Genomic DNA, 23,384 nt, shown 5'->3' on the forward strand with positions numbered 1-23,384 from the left:
AATTCAGTTCACTGATTGGGCAATTTACATAAAGTAAACAAGACTCAAAATGCTCAAAGCCAATTTGCTGAATCATCAGTTTGCCAAATTCACCAAGTTTATGGACTGTGGTTTTAATACTTAAATAAGGAGCTTTTTTTTTTAAATAAGATTTTATTTATTTATTTGAGAGGGAGAGAGAGAAATCACAAGCAGGGGCAAGGGTAGAGGGAGAAGAAGACTCCCCGCTGAGCAGGGGACCTGACCCGGGACTCCATTCCAGGACTCCATTCCAGGACTCGGGGATCATGACCTGAACTGAAGGCAGGCGTTTAACCCACTAAACCACCCTGGAGTCTTGCAAACCTTTATTTTTTATTCCACAAATCCAGGTGTTGATTTCCAGGGCTAGTTAGCCTTTGCAGGTATCCTCACACCTGTGTAAATAATTTTACTCTTTCTTATGAATACTGGGGCACGTTGTATACAATTTACAGAGATCAAGTTCTCATGAGCAGCCAATATTTCAGTATGGGGAAGGGGATAGAAGGAAGTGAAAATACCCAATAATCTCACTTTGAGCACATACATTGAGAAAGAAAAAGAAAAGAGTATCACCTAAGCGCAAATGTAATGTCTATGTAAAAGTGAAAACAAAACAAAACAAACAAACTAAAAACAAAGAAAAAATGACCTAGACCTGGATATAATGAATACATTGTTGCTGATGTCCGCAAAGAAGACTGTGGCACAGAGTAGGGGTTCAGAAATCTGTATGGAGTAAATGAATGAATGAAATACTCTGTTTCACATATCTGTGTAGAGGGAAAATCTTGCATCTTTGGTGTAAGCACACTGAGGACTCACCATATTTTGGGGACATTTAAGTTTAACTTTTTTTAAAAAAGATTGATTTTAGAAAGAGAAAGAACACAGGAGAAGGGGCAGAGGGAGAGAGGGGATTTCCAAGAGACACCCTCCTGAGCAGAAAGCCAGATGTGGGGCTCCATCTCAAGACCCATGAGATCATGACTTAAGCCAAAATCAAGAGTTGGATGCTCAACAGATTAAGACACCCAGGTGCCGTGCCCTTGGTTATTTTCTTTTAAAGTTGCCTGAAACTTACTTTTGTAGCTCGGGAGGCAGATCTCTAGGCCAGAAAGGCAGAGCGTATCCCAGTGGCTGGAAGTGACCTCACTTGGTTGGAGCTAAGAGTTTGCAGGAGGCCACGGAGTCTTTAAGACCAGGCTGAGAGAAGTAGTGGCCAGGTCATGAAACTCCCTGTTAGGCATTCTGGTAAGTTCTAACACTGCCTTGCTGGTGATAATTATGAGTTAAGTACTAAAAGTTCACCTGAATGCTGGTTTTCTGAGCACAGAGACTGGATATGTGCAAGTTCACAGCCATATCATAGACCTCCATGCAGAGCACCTGCTATGTGTTGGGCTTTTACTGTTTTGCGATATTTTTAAAAAGTTCAAAGGACTCCGTAGCTATCCCTAGAGGTGAAGCTTATTATAAAGAATTGGAAGCAAGAGAGTTTTCAGCAAAAAGAAAAAAAAAAGTTTGGCCAATAATGTTTGATGACTTAAGGAGGAAGATTAACCATAAGATTGGGCAAGGTAAGGGTTGGCTTGTTGAACTTTGCCAGTGACATCCAAAAAAAGTGGGAGCAGAGGCCAGATGGACTGGAGGTGAGAAAGAATGTAAGTCGAGTCATATGAGGAAGTAAGGTGTCTGGTAAAAATGCTTTTGGGGTGGGGCACCACCCCTTTTGGGTGGCCAAGTCGGTTAAGCGGCTGCCTTCAGCTTGGGTCATGATCCTGGGGTCCTGGGACTGAGCCGCATATCAGGCTCCGGGCTAGACCAAGAGCCTGCTTCTCCCTTTCCCTCTACCTGCTGATCTGCCTACTTGTGCCCTCTATCTCTCTGTCAAACAAATAACTAAAATCTTAAAAAAAAAAAAAAAAAAAAAAAGCTTCTGGGAAGTAGCTTCAGGGAGGGGACACCTGTGAATGCAAGGTTCTGAGAAAAAATATAAAACAAAAAACAATGTGGAACTGAACTTGATGAATTACTGGGAATAAAAAATAAATAAAATAAGAAGTCCAGAAAAATCAGTTTAGGTACAACCTTATTTTGGTTTGCTCTGTTCTCATAGTCTCCAGACTCCTCCAACCCTTCCTGCTCCCCACGTAGTCCCCTCAACCACCTCAGAGCACCCGCTTACTGCCCCAACAGACTAGGGGAGCTATCAAAGCCAGCAGAGGACCAATCTACAGCCATAACTCGCTGACATGACCTCCCATGATTTCATCTGCCCTTCAAGTCTGTTGGTTCTCATGCTTTCTTTGCTTTGGGTGGTGAGGCATGATCTACTTTGGGATCAAGTCAGAAACATTGGGCTCCAGTTCTATCTCAGCCATTAACACACCCAATTAATGCCTTTTTTTTTTTTAACTAAACTCTGAGCAGAACTGCTGATTGTGAGGCTTGAACTCATGACCCTAAGATCGAGAGTGTCATGTTCTATGGACTGAGCCAACTGCGCGCCCCTTAATGTGCCCAATTAAAACGCTTACTATTATCTACTTTATGTTTCTCTAGGCATTTCCCTATTTTTAGAGTTTGACCTCTCTGTGCTTCAGGTTCCTCATATGTATATTGGGTATAAGTAATATCTATAAACAGTGGGCTCTACAATTTAAGTTAATGTATGAAAAATCTGTGTTCTTTGGGCCTGCCATGTAAATTTAAATAGCAGATTGGTTAAATAGACAGGGGTCCATGGGGGCCCCTCTGAATTTTGACAGAAGAATCTGAAACAGCTGTCAAACAGACCTTGCGTTGCCCACACCTAGATCATAAAAAACTTTCTCCCATATATTTGGGAAAGTTGTACAGTTGTGCAGAAAATGCCAGTGGCCTGCAGGTTCCTCATCTGTAAAATGGAGGTTTCTGTTATCTCAAAGGACTGTCTTGGGATTAAGAGGAATTAGCAAATGCTCTAACGCCCATAATCCTTATTCAGCATTGATCTCTGGTCTCTCCTGTCTCCAATCTTGCCCTCCTCAGGGTTAGATCAAGCACTGTGGATCATCTGTGAACCATACGAAGCTTCTGTCCTCACGTAGCCAGCACTCTGTCACATAATTGGGTGATAGTGACAACCAAGAGGTCAGAGGTCAGACTGCCCCTGACTGTCAGAGGCTCACCCTGGGGTCTAAACTTCTCTTTGCCCCCAGTGTTCCTCAGGTCTAAGCGGGGGTGGGGGGTGGGGGGATGGTGAGGGGGGGTGGGGGGTGGGGGTGGAATAAGGCCTATTTTGTCAGGGTATTATGGGGATTAAATAAAATTAGCTTCAGTTGGTGCTTTAAAGAACGGAAATCAGGTTTTGAAAAGGCCGATTTGGGGATGTGATCAAGAGGCGTGTCCGGGGCGGGGCTGTGTTGTAAGGTGGGTCTAGGGTGGGCACGTCAGGGGTTTATTAACGCGGCTCCGGCGCTCCAGTCACTTTATCATTCGGAAAGGCTCCCGACTAGAGGCTGGAGGAGGCTCCCAGTGGTGAGTTTCTCTGGGGGGAGGCAGCCTTCTGATGTTCTAGTGTGTTGTGGGGCTTTGAGCTTTCCTTTTTTCACAGTGCAGGCCTAGAGGCTGGGGACAGCTCCTGTCACTGATGTGACTGTGGTGCTCTGCGCTAGATTCGGGTGTGGGACATTCTGAGATGCTTGGGTATTTAAAGATAAAACTTCGGTCACATAAAAGGGATTTCTTGTCAATTATATCTCAACAAAACTTGGGGGGGGGGGAGATTTAGGGAAAAAAAGACCCAACCTTAATCAATAACAGACAATAAGGAACTGGTCTTGGAGAAAGATTTCTTATATTTTAGGTGTACAGAAGTATTTCAGGGTGGAACAGTATGTTTAGGCTTCACTTCGGAATAAGGAGGGGCTGTTGAGACCAGTGGAAGGGGTAGTTTCGTGAGATGAGATAGGCCGTGTTGCTAGATCGCAGAGTTGAGTGACGGGATCGCCGGGTTCTTCAGACTCTTCTCTCTTAATTTTCATGTATGGTGAAAAGTTAATGGGATAAAGAGTTTAAAAAATGGCCTAAGTCCAAAGAGCTATCCTGGAAGAAAATGAAGTGGCACTGGGATTTTAGTTTTTCCTACTTCACAAAGAAAGCATCTGATATTCTGTGAAGTTCAGAAATCATTGGGAACTTTGCAAGCTTGGGATGTAGGAGAGACTTGATTGACCTTCCTGTTCTTTGAGAAAGTAGCTTCAGAAAATATGGGGATCTTGACTTTGATTTCTTTTTCTAGATGAACACTTAACAGGAGGCGAGAAGGCTCTGTGTTCTGTTCAGCTGCACCTTGTGTCTTTTGCGTGGTACTCTAGTGAGTGACGTGTGAGTCATCTGTCAGAGGCCTCTCAGATACCCACTGGTGGATCCAGGAGTCCACGGGTCCCATCATCATCTCTGTCTCAGAGGCAAAACTGCATCAGAGTGATCCCGAAGGCTGTGGTGGCCCAGCTGCAGTGCCGGTAGGATGTGGAGCCTTCCATGAAACTGCTGTAGAAATGGCCCTCAGCCCAGCGTCAGGAGAGCAGCCAAAGATGCAGAGTGTGGCCTGGGAGGACGGTAGCCTTCAGCCCTGCCCCGTGAGCCATCAGCCTCAGAGCACAGGTAGGTGGACTCCAGAGCCCTGCTTCTAAGGGTCTGTGATGATACAAAAAAAGTCTGCTTACTTGCTACTTTTACTGAGTTTTTATTTTTTGCTAATTTTTTTAAAAAAGATTTTATTTATTTATGTGAGAGAGGAGAGAGAGCAGAGACTATGAGAGGGGAGAGGGTCAGAGGGAGAAGCAGGCTCGGACTCTGGGATCATGACCAGAGCCGAAGGCAGTCACTTAACCAACTGAGCCACCCAGGTGACCCTGAGTTTTTATTTTTAATGAATGTGCCCATTTGCCTTTCAGAGACGCTGGGAAGTCTTTAAATAGATTGGTGGTGAGCGGCAGGGGGTAGGGAATGTGGTCAAACCTCAAACCAGATCTACCCCTATCCACTGCCCCCAGTCTTGGCCATCTCCAGATGGTCTCCCTAACCAAAGGCCCTGAGTACCATTTTGCCGTGGAACAGAGTGCTCTCTTGGTCCGTTGTTAGTGTTGTGTGTTCCTAAACCCTGCAGAACTTGGAGTCTCACACCAGAGGCTCAGGCGGAAGATTATGGATGTGAGAGTGATCCTGCTGTGACATTTCTTACCCCACTGATCACCAGGCTTGATTCTTGGCTGATCTGGATGCCAGGCCTGTGCCCCTTCCTCCCTTAAACACTCATCTGCCTCCCTCCCTAAGCTGCGCATTCCTTTGGAGGGGTCAGCCTTCCCCAATGGAGGAGGACCCTTCTTCGGTGAAGGCTGTACCAGTAGGTGGGCTCCCCTGCTAGTAGCTCCGAACAAGCCCTCAAACTGGAGATCCTTGACTCTCGTCTCAAGGGCAGTGGGGTAGGAAAGTGATGGGAGATTTTAAAAAGAGTGCTTCCTTTTACTTTACACCAGCTTCCTCCTCCCAGCAGCCGTGGATCAAAGATTTAAATAAAATTTCGGAGCTCAACTATTTTGTTTATATTTCCCATGAAGGAAATTGCCCTTTGGGCTTAGGCTAACTTGGACCGGGTTAATGTGGGAATCCATCTTGCTCCTTATCATCCGAGGCCCTGGGGTTTGCGGAGCCCAGCCTGTGTGTCTGCTGTGAAAGCCAGATTCAACCTTCAGCCTTTGCCTCTTTTTGCTCATGCTCTTGGGCAACACCCTTACTGTCTTCCAACTTCTGTTACTTCCCGAGGTAAAAGAGGTGCATAATAACTTCCCTAGCACCCTAAATAGGAATTATGACACCGGGAGCAAATAATTCTTGGGAGAGCACTATCTCAAGGGGTGAAATGATACGCTCATCATCACCCAAAACCAGGAAAGTTTTGGTCCAGAGAGATGGATTTTATGAAAAACGAGAAATGAGGGCTTCTTTCCCTGATTCCTTCTGGCCCTTTCTGTTGATTTGTAGGATTGGGCTCAGCACAGAGGAAATGAACAACATTGCTGGGGGTTCATTAGCTTCCAGGTTTTGCAGGGGTCACTCCGTACTGCCCTCCTTTTAATACTCTTCTGAGGAAACACAGGAAACAGGAAGAAAATTACCATCATTAGTAGTGTTTTCAAGACCTGCTTTGTTCCCTGGATTTTTTTTTTTTTCTATAGCCTCCACTCTAGTCTTCACTCCCACAAGTGGAAGTGTCTGCGTGTTACACCCGGGCTGTGAGTTGTTCTCCCTGGACGATGCCCTCCCTGCAGACAGACTCTGCATCTGTCTCTTCACTTGCACAGCAGGGAGGGGCTCTTAACAAAGAAGGTTGGATTTGGAAATTCCAGGGTAATTTTTCAATTTAAGCCATCCGTGGCCTTTGTAGGCCTTCTTGGGATTATTTCAGACCAGGTTAGGGAAGCCTGGGGCTTTTTTGACATCTGCTGTGTTGATAGGGATGGAGACTCAGGGCTAGGAATCAGCCTCCAGAATGCTCTGTTGTGGCCTTCCTTCCTCTCCTGCTTCCAGTCAGTTAACATCTTTGGCTCTGGGTAATGGGTGTTCTGGAATTCAACATGGTCGCACCATTCCCCTATAGTCTATATGAGTTTCTGGAAGAAAAGGGCCAACAGTTATGGTGTTCTTAATATGAGCCGGGATTTATTCAAAATGCTTTGGATGAATTGTACATCTAATTTTTTCTTCATGGCTCCATGCTATAGATCTGCTTACGCCCTGTGACGTGGAGGTATGGGGACACAAAAGAGGTCCAGTAACTCATCCAGGAGCAGTTAGGAAGGACTTGAGTACCCTAGGGCCTCAAGTATTTGGAAGTGTGTGGGGGTAGTTTTTTGTTCTCTGACTAGAGGGAGCCACTGGCAACCTTGTAGGTGGGAGACAGTGCTTCCATGAGGCAGGGTAGGAGTCCCTTTTTCAGAAAGCATTGATCCCAAATGCCAGGGGCTTCTCTGAGAATTAGCCTTGGTCTTTTTTTTTTTTTTTAATAATTAAAAAAAAAAAGTTTTATTAACATACAATGTATTATTAGCCCCAGGGGTACAGGTCTGTGAATCACCAGGTTTACACACTTCACAGTAGCATAGCATACTCACCATAGCACATACCCTCCCCAATGTCCATAACCCCACCACCCTCTCCCTACTCCCCCCACCCCACCCCAACCCTCAGTTTGTTTTGTGAGATTAAGAGTCTCTTATGGTTTTTCTCCCTCCCGATCCCATCTTGTTTCATTTATTCTTTTCCTACCCCCAAACCCCCCACATTGCATCTCCACTTCCTCATATCAGGGAGATCATATGATAATTGTCTTTCTCTGATTGACTTATTATTTTTTTAAAGATTTTATTTATTTATTTGACAGAGCACAAGTAGGCAGAGAGGCAGGCAGAGAGAGAGAGAGAGAGAGAGGAGGAAGCAGGCCCCCCGCTGAGCAGAGAACCTGATATGGGGCTCGATCCCAGGACCCCGGGGTTAAGGACCCGAACTGAAGGCAGAGGCTTTAACCCACTGAGCCACCCAGGCGCCCCTCTGATTGACTTACTTCACTGAGCATAATACCCTCTAGTTCCATCCATGTCATCGCAAATTAGCCTTGCTCTTAATAATACATGTGCCATGTTTTCACCTGGGAAAGAAACAATGAAGGTGAGAAGGAAGAAAAAGAACTTTCTTGTGAGTTCAGGAATTCAGAAGCATAAACTGGGTCTGGTAGAAAGTAGAAACTGTGCTCAACAGTTTAAAGGGCACATATTGTGGGGCGCCTGGCTGGCTCAGTTGTTTAAGCCTCTGGCTCTTGAGTTTGGCTCAGGTCATGACCTCAGAGTCCTGAGAACCAGCCCTGCCTTGGGCTCCCTGCTCAGTGGGGAGTCTACTTGTCTCCCATTCCCTCTGCCCTCCCCCTGCTCACTCAGCGCACACTCTCTCTTAAATAAATAAATCCTTTAAAAAAATGAAAGACACATGTTGGGCAGAGACAAACTATGATGAAAGTTTTCTTTTAAGGGTTTGATTTGTGCTTCTCTAGTGATTAGTAAAATTAAACATCTTTTCATATGCCTGTAGCCATTTGTGTATCTTTGAAGAAATATTTATTCAAGTCCTTTGCCCTTTTAAATCACATTTGTTTTAATCTTGAGTTGTAGGAGTTATTTATGTATGCTGGATATTAACCCTTTATTAGATATGATCTGCAGATATTTCCTCCCATTCCTTAGGTTATCTTTTCAATCTGTTGACTATCTTTTGATACATAATTTAAATTTTTGATGGAGTCTGATTTTTTTTTTCCTCTTGTTGCCTGTGCTTCTGATGTCCTAACAAATGATTGCCAAATCCAATGTCATGAGATTTTGCCCCTGTTTTCTCCTAGGAGTTTTCTATTTTAGTTCTGTTGGGGTGCTTGATCTGTTTTTGAATGTTTGTATATGATGTAAGGTAAGAGTCCCAAGTTCGATTTTTTTGGCAGGTGGATATCCAATTTCCCAACCCCATTTGTTGAGGAGACTATCCCTTCCCCTTGAATGGTCTGGGCACCCTTGTCAAAAACTGTTTCACCATATATGTGAGGTTTATTTTTGGGCTCTCTATTCGATTCCACTGGTCTACCTCTCCATCTTTATGTCTGTACCACACTTCTTATTACTCTAGCTTCGTGGTAAATTCTGAAATCAGAAGGTGTGAGATCTCCAAATTGCTCTTTTTCAAGGCTGTTTTGGCTATTCAGGGTCTGAGATTCCAAATGAATCTTAGAATGAATTTTTCTATTTCCACAAAAAAAAAAATACTATTGGAGAGGGGTTGATGCTTTGAATCTGTATATCCACTTTGGATAGGAGCACCTGGAAGGTTCTGTCGGGTAAGCATCTGCCTTTAGCTTGGGTCATGATTCCCAGGGTCCTGGGATCGAGCCCCAAATAGGGCTCTCTGCTCAGTGGGGAGCCTGCTTCTCCCTCTGCCACTCCCCCTTGCTGGTGCTCTTGTGTTCTCTATCAAATAAATACATAAAACCTTTTAAAAAAATCACTTTGGATAGTACAGACATTTTACCAGTAGTTAGGTGTCCAATCCATGAACATAGATATACCTGTTTGTTGTATCTTGTTTCATTTGCTTCAGCAGTGTTTCTCAGTCTCAGTAAGTTGTGTTTCCAGAAGTCTATCCATGTCTTCTAGGTTATCCAATTTGTTGGTGTAAACATTTGTTCATGGTATTCTCTTACAGACATTTTTATTTTCATGACATTGATTGTAGTGGCCTCATTTCTGAGTTTATTTTTTTTCCTTGGTTAATCTAGGGAAACATTTATCAACTTTGTTGATCCTTTCAAAAGAAAAACAACTGTTTTGTTGCTTTTCAATTTTTTTTTTTCTATTTCATTATCTCTGCTCTCATCTTCATTAGATCCTTTATCTTCTGAGTTTGGATTTAGTTCTTCTAGTCTCTTGAGGTATAAAGCTAGATTGTTCATTTCAGATCTTTTTAAATGTGCTTGTTTAGAACTGTAAACTTCTCTTTTAGCAATGCTATCATTGCATCCCATAAATTTTGGTGTTACATTTTTCATTTGTCTTAAGATATTTTCTCATTTCACTGTGGCTTCTTTAACCCTTTGGTTGTTTGAATTTATTGATTAGTTTTCAGATTTGTGGGTTTTCCAGTTTACGTTCTGAGATTGATTTCTAGTTTCATTCCATTATGATTGGGAGTGGGGAGGAGTGTGATTCCAATGTTACTGAATTTAAGACTTATTTTGTTGTCTGACATTGTGGTCCAGAGAATGCTATTTGTGTGCTTGAGAAGGACGTATGTTCTGCTGTTAGATAGAGTGTTCTGGATTGTCATGTCCCACTAGCTTATAGTGGTGTTCAAGACCCCTGTTTCTTTGTTGTCCTTTTGTTTGGTTGTTTTATCCGTTATTGAAACTGGGACATCGAAGTCTGTTGTTATCGTGTTTCCTGTTTCTTCCTTCAATTTTTGTCAATGGTCACTACATATATTTGGAAGTTCTGAGGTTTGGTTCATAAATATTGAAAATTGTTTTAGCTCCTTGGTGAATTGACCCTTTATCATTTTATAATGTCCTCCATGTCTCTGAACAGTTTTCAACGAAGTGTACCAACATGGAAATGCAGATTTCCTATTTAATCTTTGTTTTCCTTCCCCCACCCCACCCCCATACATCTACATTGTGGGTAGATTATTATATCACACCCATTATTGCATGGGTGTGAGCTGACTTATTTTGTATTTCTTCAGTTACTAATGAGGCTGAACATTTTCTCATCTATCTTTTCCCCTATAGTGTGTGACTCTTGGGCTAAAGAAACTCTTCCATATCCTGGCTCAAAGATAAGCATTTAACTCATTAGCAATCTTATAGATAGGTATGAGGTGCGGCTTTACTTTCTAAAAATTTTATTTTATGAATCGTTAGTTAGTGAATGATCCTTTTTTCCCCCTCTAGATACCATCAGTATTCCCCCAATGCTTTTGTTTTCCATTTATAGGCTTTTCAGGATTCCCGAACGTAGATCATAACAAAGTAAAAGAAACAACAGGGAGAAGAATAAACAGAAAACCAAGACGTAAATTCACTAAGGATGAATTGTGCCTACTTAATCACGTATTTGAAGAAACTCCTTACCCTGATTTTATCATTCGAAAAAAACTGGCTGAACAACTGTGTTGTCAAATATATGCGATTGATGTAAGTAAAATTTTCAAAGTTTTTGTAGACAATATGGGGAATGCAAGAAATTAAGAAAAAGCTTAATAGTATTTCATCACATGGGACAAAGTATTGACATTTGGGTCACTTTTCTTATTCATCTCAGTGTGGGTATGAATATGTTCTCCATTTCCTGGAAAAATCTGACACTGGTGAGGCAAGTTTGGAAGCAGAAACCAGTCAAGAACATATTGCAATTATCTCAAATCAGGAGGACAATGGTGGTTTGGACCAGGCCATTGGTTGTAGTACAGACAAGATGGAAAGACTCATGATTGTTTGCTAAGAGAGTTCTGCATTCTGTCTCATAGCGTATGCAATAAAGAGGGCTCCAAAATGTTGGCTTAAGCAAATTGAAGATTGAAGTTGCATTTAATATAGGGAAGGCCCAGGAATGGAGGTTTTATGACAGACAGAAGCACTAGGAGTTTCACTATAGGCACACGATGTTTGGTTTGCCAATTAAACCTCCAGAGATGGGAAGTGAACAGTTGGGACATACAGGTCTGAAGTGCAGGAGAAAGGACTTGATAGGGTCCCCCCAACTGGCACAATACCTCACAGCTTTATTTATTTATTTTATTTTATTTTTATTTTTTTTACAGTTTTAGACCTCACAGCTTTAGTGGTTGCTTCACAACTATTTGTTGCATGAGCCAATATCCTTTATAAGTTTTATTTATTTAAGTAGGCTCTACACCCAACATGGGGCTCAAAAACTCAGGACTCCCACCTCAAGAGTCACGTGCTCATCTGACTGAGCCTGCCATGTGCCCCATCATGAACCAAATCTCAGCTACAATTTTGGAAACCATTGGTGAATCATCAGCTGTATGAAATTATTAGAATTGTGATATTTTTATACACACAATTATCATATTTCTCTTCCATTATTGTCCATAAATCACTTGATTGATTGGTTGCTCGACAACAGGAAGACCTAAGTAGCTTTGAAGGATACAAAGTACAGGCAAATATAATGGAGTAATGATGTTCAACTGTAAAAGTTTCATGAACTAGAAACATTGTGAGGAAAATACAAACCAGCGATTCCATACAAATAAGTAGAAAATCTGAATAAGTAATAACCAGGAAAGAACCGGGTGGTCAGATACATAAACATTCTTAGGCCATGTTTTCCTCTTTTCTTTCTTTTTTTTTTTTTTTAATATTGTGTTTTTACATTTCTGGATCCATGACTTGGGTTTCTCAAGTTCAAACTATCTTTTTGGTTTTTTTAAAAGATTTTATTTATTTATTTGACAGAGATCACAAGTAGGCAGAGAGGCAGGCAGAGAGAGAGAGAGGAGGAAACAGGCTCCCTGCCGAGCAGAGAGCCCGATGTGGGGCTCTATCCCAGGACCCTGAGATCATAGGGCAGAGGCTTTAACTCACTGAGTCACCCAGGTGCTCTCAAACTGCTTTTTAATCTTTATTTTAAAAATGTATTCATTGTCCATACTTGGCTGAGGGATAGTTTTATAAGAGGATTCATAATAGGAAGTTCACACATGAGTGTTCAAATTAGAATTGGGTGCACACGCTTAGAGAGAAATGTCTGTGATGTGATCTGGAAGCAAACATGGCTTGGGGGAGGATCTTAGGAAGCTGTTACATTAGAGGAAGTGAGCACACTTGCTTTTTGGTTGAGTCTTCATGAGATGATCTTCTAATTGGCCCTATGACATCTGACAAACTGACTCTTGCAACTCTGCTTTCTGTAAAATTATCAATGTTGGGCAGTTGCCAGAATGAGTGTTTGGAGGTGTCAGATTCACTGCGCATAGAGTTTTGTTTTAAGCAATCATCACGAGTGAATCGGAGATCCTTCCAGCTTCAGTGCTACTAATGGCCTCAAGCATTCCTGAACTTGGAGACAGAAGGGATTCCGGAGTGTGCAAATGGCCAAAGGCCCCCCTCAGACACTGTTACCCATGCTACAGGACTAACTGACCTACCACAACCATGGCTTATTAGAATGGATTGTCTCAGAAAGCATTGCATCATTTCCAACCCACCCCCACAAAGTCCTAGGGATGATGGTTGGCGTGTATAACTTACTTTAGGGAGGAAAAAAAAAAAGAGACTGGAAGTCCTAAGTAGAATACATAAGGTCACATCAAGTACACAGTCAAGTTATGAGACAAGCTCTTGCCTATGTGTAGCCTCAGAAAACAAATTTCGAAACACGATTTAGAACATGTGGAGTCATGAGTTCATTCTGGTGTGGCAGCTTGAGTAAAAGTAAGTTGTATGGTGGCAGCACTTGGGTGGCTTGGTTAAGCATTCGACTCTTGGTCTCAGCTCAGGTCTTGATCTCAGAGTCCAGAGTTTGAGCTGCACATGGGGCTCCACCCCTGGGCATGGAGCCTACTTGAAAAGCAAAACCAAAAAACCAAAAAAAACCCCAAAACACTTGTGGTGTGGGGAAAATTCAGTGTGCTTGGGGAACAGCTGGGAGTGAGTTCTGTCTAAAGGCAGAGGAGGCTGCCAACAGGTTGGGGGCGGATTTGGAAAGGTTTGCACGGACAGGAGTGAGGTGGTTGGGCATTTGGAACTATGCTGCATGGCTTCATCACCACAAGTGCAGCCCAGGAAAGAAGGCCTTTATTTCCTACCTCTCACTTAAGGTCAGGAGGAGAGTCACTGACGAGACACTGAGATGAGGCCGAACTATGATCTCTCCCACCTTATGGAAATGCACCGTGCAATGATACCAGATAAGCCAACCTGATAAATCATGAGTTTCTTTTCTCTTTAGAACTGGTTCCAGAACAGAAGAGCCCGCCTGCCTCTGAAAGAGAGACAGAGAATATCCGCTGCTAGGAAACTGCATGCGTTCCCTATCCAGGGTCATTCACATGGAAGCCTCCAGAACCCCCAGGCAGAGTCTCCCATCGGGGCCCTGGAGCAGACCTGCTCCTCTACCCTGAAGGCTCTTCTAGGAGGCACGGACTATTTCTCTCCTGAGACACAATGGGTTCCCAGTCAACAAGATGGTTCGGGGGACACTGGGGTCCCAGGCATTAAAAAAGAACTGAGCTGTGCTTCGGAGTATCCGGATGACACAGGGAGCAGATTGTATCCCAATTTTTCATCTTACAGCTACGGATCAGTGATCTGTCTTCAACCTTCTGCTTCCATGCAGTATTTTGAGAAGCATGAGCCCAGCACTGGGCAGAGCTGGAACTCGAGGGCCTCCATTCTGCCACAAGTTCATAGTCAGCAAGAGGAGAGGTGGCAGCAGCAGCAGGCCTGCTGTCCTTACCCACTGTATCAAGGTCAGCAGCAGAATGGCTACTTGCTATCCTCTACAGCAGCCTTGGCTTCAGAGGAATCAAGACACATTGTGTTCCAGGATCAGCTGATTGTGCATCTGAATCCTGGGGATTCGGGGCAGCAGGTGCCCTTCCTTCAGTCACAACAGCAGGGCGGAGGTTTTCAAACCAGTAGTGGTCAGGTCTCTGCTAACACACAGTGAGCAGGAGAAGGCAGCAGCTTTGGGCTGATGGGTCTGCAAAGGTCCACCACTGGGACCAAGGATGTGGCTCCAGAAAATGGTTCTAAGCTTCAGAAAAGAACAGCCATAGGTCATCATCCCGTGGTCATCCATCCACACAGCAGCCCAAGGCAAAGGCCTCTCTAGAGCCTGAGCCTAAGCCCTGTGTTCAGGGTAGCTCCATGAGCTTGATGGTCCTCCTAGTAGGGTGGCAGTGTCCCCCAGGGCTCAGCCCCTGGCTGTGCAGTTCATAGTGCCTTGGAGAAAAGCTGGACTAGAGTCTGGAGTAGAAAACCAGCCAACAGGGAGAACACAGGTGTCAATGAGCAACAGTTTGGGCTTCAGTAAAAAGAGGCTCTTAACACAGCATCTGCCCTAGATATCGTTCCCTCCCCCCACCTCAGAGACAAGATAGCCTTCAAGAATTATGAGGATACAAAGAACCCTCCCCTGCACTTTGCTGGGGCGGGGAGGGTTGTGGGAGTGGAGGTTGCCGTTGGGTTAGCCTGCAAGGCTGCTGCAGCACATCTCTCTACTCACAGAAGCAGGGCAGCAGCCACATGTCTTTGCTGGAGCCCTGACTACAAAGGCCATCCCAACAATGTCAGCTTGGTCAACGAGGAGGCAGCCCCTCAGGTGAGACCAATTGAGGGAGGCACTGGAAGCAGAGCTCTGAAGAGCCCCAGGGTGATCCTGTACCCTAGCTGGCAGGCAGCCCTCACTGGTCCTCTTGGCCGAGAGCTGCTGCCTGGGAATTGATTTAGAGTGTGGATGGGCACCAACAAGATCTCACAAGATCTGAGAGTACCCAGTTGAGTATTTAAAAGCTGTGTTGTTAAACCAGTGTTTTTGAGGACTAGCCTGGTCTCTGTGAACTTCCAACTTTGAAATGTTTTTCATAATTTTGAGCATTAGGGTACAGAATCATTTCTCAAACATTTTGGAGCATTTGCTGTCAGTCTCCTATGCTTTCCCCTACACTGTGTAATGTGTTTTAACGTATTTTAGATTTTTAACCCAAATCCTGTCCTATTAATTGCAGAATAAAGCATGTCTCCTACGTCTTTTTCAAGGCAATCCGACATGCAGATCTATTTCATTTTGCAAATATCTCCCATCTGTTACTACAGATCAGACTGAGAGTAGGTGGGGAATTAGCAGCTGTGATGAGTATGATTTGCATAGTCACTTTGCACAGCCACTAGGAAATATTCCTAGTTAATATTCCTATTGAAGTTGTAGATGTTTGGCAAGTCTGCTACAGGATGTATCCTTTAAAGAAACTTGCATGTACTTACACAACATAGCCCCCGAATAAATATCACATAAAGTAATAATCCTGCACAATTCAAAATAATAGACCAGAACTGTCTAGTTGAGAGTTCTGGTATACAGTGTTCAGTGAAAAATCAAGTTGCCTAATTTTTATAGCATGATGTTTATAAAAATGAAATAAGAGCTTCATCAATAAATAGCATTGGTTATTCTTGGGTACACATATAAGCAGCAAGAACAAAAACATGGGCTAGGTTTATATTCACTGAATCATGGAGAGTTGCAATAGGCGAGGAGGAAAATACCTTTTATATTATGATGCATAGCCTATATATACTGAGTTACAGCCAGGGGTAGCGTCATTGTCTACATTTCCCATTTCACACTCAGTATGATATTTACTATATTATGTATTATCAGTTTCTGCCAAAGGAATCCATTTACTTCTGATTGGCTCAGTTTATTTCCTCCTGTACAGATTTTGAAAATTTCAATTCCCTTTTTTCATTGATTACCACAATATAGTTTCTAATCCTGTAACCTGTTCATGTAGGGATTTAGATAGATTTTTCTTATATTAAAAGAATGTTTGGGACACCTGGGTGGCTCAGTGGGTTGAGGCCTCTGCCTTCAGCTCAGGTCATGATCCCAGGGTCCTGGGATCGAGTCCCGCATCGGGCTCTCTGCTCAGCAGGGAGCCTGCTTCCTCCTCTCTCTGCCTGCCTCTCTGCCTCCTTGTGATTTATGTCTATCAAATAAATAAATAAATCTTAAAAAAAAAAAAGAATGTTTGTGTTCTTGGAATAACCCAGTTAGGTTATGAGGTATCCTTATGTATTTCTGGATTAAAGATGCTAATTTTTTTTTTGGTTGCTAATATTTTTAGTAAGATCATGACATCTGTTCATGAAGGAGAAGGCCTCTAATAATTTTCTTTAGTGACACTATCTTTAGGGGTTTGGATCATGTTAAGATAGCTCTGGAATGATTTATGTAGGCCACCACTCATCATTTAAAATCTTGTGTAAAAAGTTATCCCTTTATTAAATGAATTTCCTAATGAATCAGTTTGGTCTGATGTTTTCTTTATCAGGAGAGTTTGGTCTACTAATTGTATGTTTAAATGATTATAGGACAACCATTTCTCCTTGAGCTATTTTTGGCAAGTTAAATTTCCCCCTCAATATCCATCTCACCTGAATTTTCAAATTTATTGCCATAAAGTCATTGGAAACATCCTCTTTATGCGTAGAGCATAAGTAGTAGAGTAATGTATTTTGCATTTTGCAGTTCAAATTTGTACTTTTATTTTTCTTCTTTGTCAGAGGTTTGGAAAAACCCAGGTAGTATGTATGGAGCTTGTATTTCCCTGTGGACAGGACTTCCCCAGGCCAAGGAGGGTGCCAGGAGTCGGGTCTGGGTGGGTGGACGTCCCTGTGGACCAGCTCAGAGGAGCCTCTCGATTCAGCCTTGAGCGGTGAATCCTGCTCCCCGCAGGGCTATCAAAAGGCACCTGCTCCCTTGAGGTCCCCGCCGCCCTTCTCAGACTCCCACGTGCGTGCATCCATGTGTGTGCCCTTGCGACAAAGGCGTCCAGCCAGGAGCTGGTGCAAGTTTGGGGTCAGACTCCAGGCTGGGGCTTGTGGGGCTTTCTTCTGCAAGAACACTCCATCCAGCCGGTGTGTGGAGTGTAGCACGGGGACTCAACAAGGGAGTCCTGTCCCTCTCTCACTGCTGTGCCTGAGAGATGGGGACCAGAAGTGTCAAGTTCTGGCTCTGGGTCAGGTCCAGGTCCCTGGAGTTGTCAGGTGCCTCCTGTGAACACCTGTTGAAGTGGGGCGGAGACTTGGGTGCCAGAAGCCACTGTTTTGCCTCTGGAGCAGGAACTGGATTTTCTGGTTTATGATCTAGCTGGATCTTAGACTTGGGGGAAGAAGGTCAGAGCATCCTTTAGGTTTGGCGGGAGAGTTGGGACTCACCCCCCAGACCTGGGTAAGAACCCACCAGCCATACTGCCGTTCAACAACAGATCTCCTTGGGAGGGTAAACAATTTATTTATGAATGTTTTTCACATTTTCTGCAAAGAATGCTTAGAATAGGATTAAGTCCTGTGTCAGGCTCCCTGCTTAGTGGAGAGCCTGCTAAATCCCTCTGCCCCTCACCTAGCTTGTGCTCTCTCTTTCTCTCTCTCTCTCTACCTCCCTCTCTCTCTCTCTCTTTCTCCCTCACTCTGTCAAATAAATAAATAGATGAAATCTTAAAAAAAAAAAAAAAGCAAAGGCAGTTTCATTTAAAAAAAGAAGAAGTATAGGCTTTACAAGAAATGGTATTCGAAGACCTTAGACATCTTCATGGAAAAGAATCAAGGAGACAGCTGTCTCACACTCTATACAAAACTTAAATTATTTCAGTTGGCAAATATCAGATCCATTTTCATAACCTGTAGAACTCCTTCTACATGTATGTTGCAAATCTGGGAAGGTGACTAGTGATCCTAAGAGCTCCCATCTCTGACAAATCCTGAGAATCACATAAGGGAAACAGAATCATCCTGGGAAATGATTTAAAAATAAAACTAATGGCATGGTATCAATGTTGTCAAATTGTTATATAGAACCTTTTCAGACACATTTGTACCACACGTGTGTCTGTTTTGATTTCCAGATAATTAATGAACGTACAGTTCATATTAGGCACAATAACTTATGCTGGTTGTACTTCGATGATAAATACTGGGGTTGGAATAGTCTGACCCTTGTGTTTTAGTGTCTAATAGGTACCTAGACATGCTATGAAGGATATCCATTGCATGGCTGTTTGTAGTAGTGTGACACTGGTGTGTTTGCAGATATAAGCTATGAATTAGATCTGTGTGTCCTGACCTCATTCTAACACCTTCCAGTGCAAAAAAGAGAAAGCGAAAGGCTGAAAAGTTGTACAATGGAGCAGAATGCAATTTGATAACACAATGAAGTAATATTTTTTCAAGGATATTTTTGTTGTACAAAAGTAGAACCACACACACCCTGCTATACACCAACATAGTCTAGAAACGATCACTTCAAAAGAAAGGAGAAAATAGAAAATAAGGATAATTTTAAAAATTGAGATAAAATTGACATGTAACGTTGTGTAAGTTTAAGTGTACAACACATGGAGTTGATACATTTATACTGCGGTGTGACTGCGTTGTCACATTAGCTCATACCTCATCACGTCACATCATTGGCATTTCCTCTAGTAGTGGGAGCAGCTGAAATGGAATCTCTTAGCAAGCGGAGTGTTTGCAGTGGAGCTGTGTTGTCTGTGGTCTCTGTACTCTATTAGTTCGCCAGGACTTATGCATCTATTAGTTTCAGACGTGGATCCTTACGCCCCATCTGTCCTGTCCCCCTGCGGTGGCGGGCCAGTTTATATTGCCACCAAGGGTGCACGAGGGTCCCGCCAACCATGTTATTGTTTCCCTGAGTTCACTGAGTTGTGTTCTCTTGAATCTCATGGAGTTAATTAAAATAATTATTAACAAAAAAAAATTTCAGATAACTTAAAGCTCTCCATTTCTTTGGGGTCAGTTACTTGACAATTACGGTGATGTGGTGGCATCATGTTTCCTTGCATTTCGTGTCTCTGCTGGTTTTGCATTGATGGCTCTGCACAGTCATGTCCTTCGGCCTTTTCAGACTGGTTTCTGTGGGGAAAAACTTCCACCCGGAGGTGGTTCTGTGGATGCTGGTGGGATGCAGTGTCTCTGGCTCCTGGGAGGGCATGGTGGTGGCTTCACCAGTGGCATTTGCTGTTGGACAGATAGAAGAAATCTCCTGGGGCTGACATTGCAGAGGTCATGCAGGTGACCTTGGTAAGTAATGTTGCTGGGGTCCTCAGAGGTGAAGGCTTCTTGGGTTCTCCTGCTCTTTTATCTGCAGGGTGAAGTGGCTTCGGCTGGTGGGGCTGGGGGGAAGGCAGCAGCATTGGCCCGGGCCTGACGAGCTGCAGTCATGGCTTGGACCTAGGGGGTAGAGTACCCTGGCAGCACAGCCTGGGGATGGTAGGTCAAAGTCTCAAATCTGGCCCCAAGGGGTAGTCATGAGTCGGCGGCAGTATGCTCTGATGGTAGAGGTGGTTCACTAAAGCCAAGTTTGGGGACCTGGAATCAGAGCGGTAACAGTTCAAAACCATGAGTCGACACGTGGGTAGGACGCAGCAGTGGCCACACAGGAAGGCAAGGACAGTTCAGAGCCATGTTCTGGGACTCTGGCCCCAACCAGCAATAAGGAGTCAGGGCCATGAGCGGGGACCTGAGGAGTTGGGCTCAGTGCTGGCAGTGCTCTCAGGCAGTGATGGTCCAGAGTCGTCACCTGGGGTTCTGCAGGCTCAGGGCAGTGGCATTGCTCCTAGGTGATGACCTGTCAGGGCGGCAACCTGAGTGCATCATGGAGCTCAGGGGAACAGTGGCAATGATGAGTCGGAGCCATGACCCAGGACCCAGGGGAAAGGGCTCAGGGCAACAGCTGGCCAGTCCTCAGAATGACAGTTCAGAGCTGCAACCTGAGATCCAGTGGGTGGGTGCAGGCCAGAGGCTGCTCCTGTCTGAGGGGCTGTGGTATTTTGATCCCGGAGAGTGGGGCACAGTGGCAACTGGGACTTCTGGGAGCAAGCCTCACCCCAAGTGACAGCCCCAGCATGTGGAAGTAGACACAGTGGCGGGGACTCAGGCCGTTCCACCAGCTGGGAGCAGCACTGCAGCAGACTGTGAAATACCTGGGTAGCAAAGCCTGCACGTGTCCACAGCAGTGAGGCTCTCCGGGGTTCTCCTGCTCTCTTTCTCCCCCTGCAATGACACTCCTCTTAGGGGATCCCTTGTGGTTCCAAGCTGCTCTTGACTGGCGAATAGGAAGATACAGGTTAATGCACTTCCCATAGTCTTCAATGTGGCTCTTTTCAACTTTTGAGGTCTCCAGGCCTTTGGCTGCTTTTTAAAGTCCAGAGCTTTCTCTGAGCTATTTTTGGGGACATTTATTTATTTTTATTTTTCCTCATTTTATTTATTAAAATAAAGAAAAATTTTAGTTCCAGTATAATTAACATGCAGAATTATATTAGTTTCAGGTGATTAATATACATTCAGATGTACAATCTTATACATTACTCAGTGCACATCATGATAAGTGTGCTCTTAGCTCCCTTTTACGAATCATGTCACCCATCCCCCACCCACCAACCGTCTGGGAACCACCAATTTGTTCTCTATAGTTAAAAATCTGTCTTTTGTTTGTCTCTTGTTTCCTTTGTTTTGTTTCTTAAATTCCACATATGAATGAAATCATATGGCACTTGTCTTTCTCCAACTGACTTATCTCAGTTTTTTTTTTTTAAGATTTTATTTATTTATTTGACAGACAGGGATCACAAGTAGGCAGAGAGGCAGGCAGAGAGAGAGGGAGAAGCAGGCTCTCTCTCTCTCAGCAGAGAGCCTGATGTGGGGCTGGATCCTTGGACCCTGGAATCATGACCTGAACAGAACGCAGAGGCTTTAACCCACTGAGCCACCCAGGTGCCTCTCAGTTAGTTATTTTATTAAAAATGTTGTTGCTGTTGTTGGGGGAGAGATGCACATTGAGACTTCCTAGTTCACTATCTTGCTGATGTCCTCCTCTACCTTTTTTGGTTCATTTCTTCTTATGGGAGTTTTAGCGCATGGTGTCTTTAAAGAAATTTGTCAGCTTCATCTAGGTTATCAGATTTGTAGGCAGAGGTTAAATTTTTAAATTTTTAAATTTAATTAATTTATTTTAAAATATTTTATGTATTAATATTAATTTATTAATAAATTTATTTTTAATAAATTATTTTATTTTAAATTAAATTTATTAGCTAAATTAATTGATTAATTATTAATTTATTTTTAAATATTTTATTTATTTACTTGGCAGAGAGAGAGAGAGAGAACAAGCAGAGGGGAGTGGGAGAGACAGAGGCAGGCTTCCCACTGAGCTGAGGTGCTTGATCCCAGGACCCTGGGATCATGACCTGAGAGCTGAAGGCAGAAGCTTAACCGACTGAGCCACCCAGGTGCCCCCGTAGGCCGATATTTTTTTAAAAGTATTCCTTTATTAGCTTTCAAGTTATCCTCTAGCTCAGAGATACTGTTTTTGGTCTACCAAAAAGCATTGATCAAAAGCATTCTTCATTTCCATTATAGTTTTTTCATCAGTAGCATTTATTTTTGGTTCTTTCTAGTTATTCCCTGTCTCTGTTTACTTCACCCATCTGTTCTGGCATGCTATCTACTATATCAGTTAGAGTCCTTATAATATTAATCACAGCTGTTTTAAAGTCTGGGTTTGATATTCCGATATCCCTGTCAAGTCTGGTTTTGATGCTTACTCTGTCTCTTCAAATTGTGTTTTCTCTCTTTCTTTTGTTGTATGTCTTGTAATTTTTCCCAGCTTTATTGAGATGTAATTGACATACAACATTGTGTAAATTTATAGTGTACAATGTGATGATTCTATATATATATATTCATTGGGAAACGATTATCAGAATACAGTTAGTTAACACATCCATCACCTCATGTAATTACCATTTTTTTTGTGGTGAGAACATTTAAGATACTGTTTTAGCAAATTTCATGTATACAATACAGTATTATTGTAGTCAGCATGCTGTATATTAGATACCTAGAACATACTCACCTTATAACTGAAATTTATTCCTTTTGATGGATATCTCCTCATTGCCCCCAAGCCCACCACCGACTCCAGTCCTGGGCAACTACCAATCTCCTCTCTCTTTCCATGAGTTCATCTTTTTAAGATTCCACAAAAAGAACATAAAATATGTAAGTTTTTCTTGGTAGCCAGGCATCGTGTGCTGGGTAAAAGGAATTGCTTTACTAGACTTTTAGTAATATGGTAGTGAGGTGTGGGCCAAGGGGAAGCATTCTATCGTTCTATGATTAGGACTTAATCTTTTAATTTTATTTTAATAAACATATAATGTATTATTAGCCCCAAGGGTACAGGTCTGTGAATCGCCAGGTTTCCACACTTCACAGCACTCACCATAGTACATACCCTTCCCAATGTCCACAACCCCACCACCCTCTCCCAATCCCCCGACCCCCAGCAATCTTCAGTTTGTTTTGTGAATCTCTTGTTTCAAGAGTCTCTTATGGTTTGTCTCCCTTCCAATCCCATCTTGTTTCATTTATTCTTTTTCTACCCCCCAAGCCTCCCACGTTGCATCTCCACTTCCTCATATCAGGGAGATCATTTGATAGTTGTCTTTCTCCAATTGACTTATTTCGCTAAGCATAATACTCTCTAGTTCCATCCCCGTTGTAGGACTTAATCTTTTTATAAGACTATGCCTCTGGACTGTGGGATTCACAATTGTTTCTTGGATTCTTTTGTCTATTGTAGGTGGGAGAAGATGGGTAGGCTTCTCTCACATGGAGGGCTAGAGCTGGCGGAAGTTAGGTGTTCACCTCTTACCAGGTCAGGTTCAGTTCTGATAGGATCTCAGCAGGCTAAGTCTGATTAACTAGTTCTTCCTGAGTGTAAGTTTTGTTAAGAAGAACAGGATACTCTGTTGTATTTAAAAAATGGTTTCTTTTGTCCTCCTCCTGGCAGAAGCACAAGGTAATTTGTCTATAATATTTATTGTCAGAATTTCGTCAAGCTTCCAGAGATAAGTCTCATGATACTGTGGTGCCCCTCAACAAAATACCAGCAAACCCGGTTGAACAACATATTAAAAGGATCATATGCCACAATCAGTTGAGATTTATT

At 43.2% G+C, this 23,384-nt stretch overlaps 1 long non-coding RNA gene across 2 annotated transcripts; it reads left to right on the forward strand.

Annotated features, from left to right (window-relative positions):
• Positions 1-4,323: 4,323 nt before the first annotated feature.
• Positions 4,324-23,384, forward strand: LOC309858210. 2 transcript variants are annotated; one of them, XR_014308104.1, is made up of 5 exons: positions 4,324-4,671; positions 10,596-10,795; positions 13,578-14,097; positions 14,858-14,951; positions 23,263-23,384. It is a non-coding gene; the product is annotated as an uncharacterized lncRNA (long non-coding RNA). The 2 variants fall into 2 exon arrangements; XR_014308105.1 differs by lacking the exon at positions 23,263-23,384 and having other exon boundaries at positions 14,858-16,089.

Source organism: Mustela nivalis (genome assembly GCF_964662115.1).
Source record: "Mustela nivalis genome assembly, chromosome: 2".
NCBI classification, from domain to species: Eukaryota; Metazoa; Chordata; class Mammalia; order Carnivora; family Mustelidae; genus Mustela; species Mustela nivalis.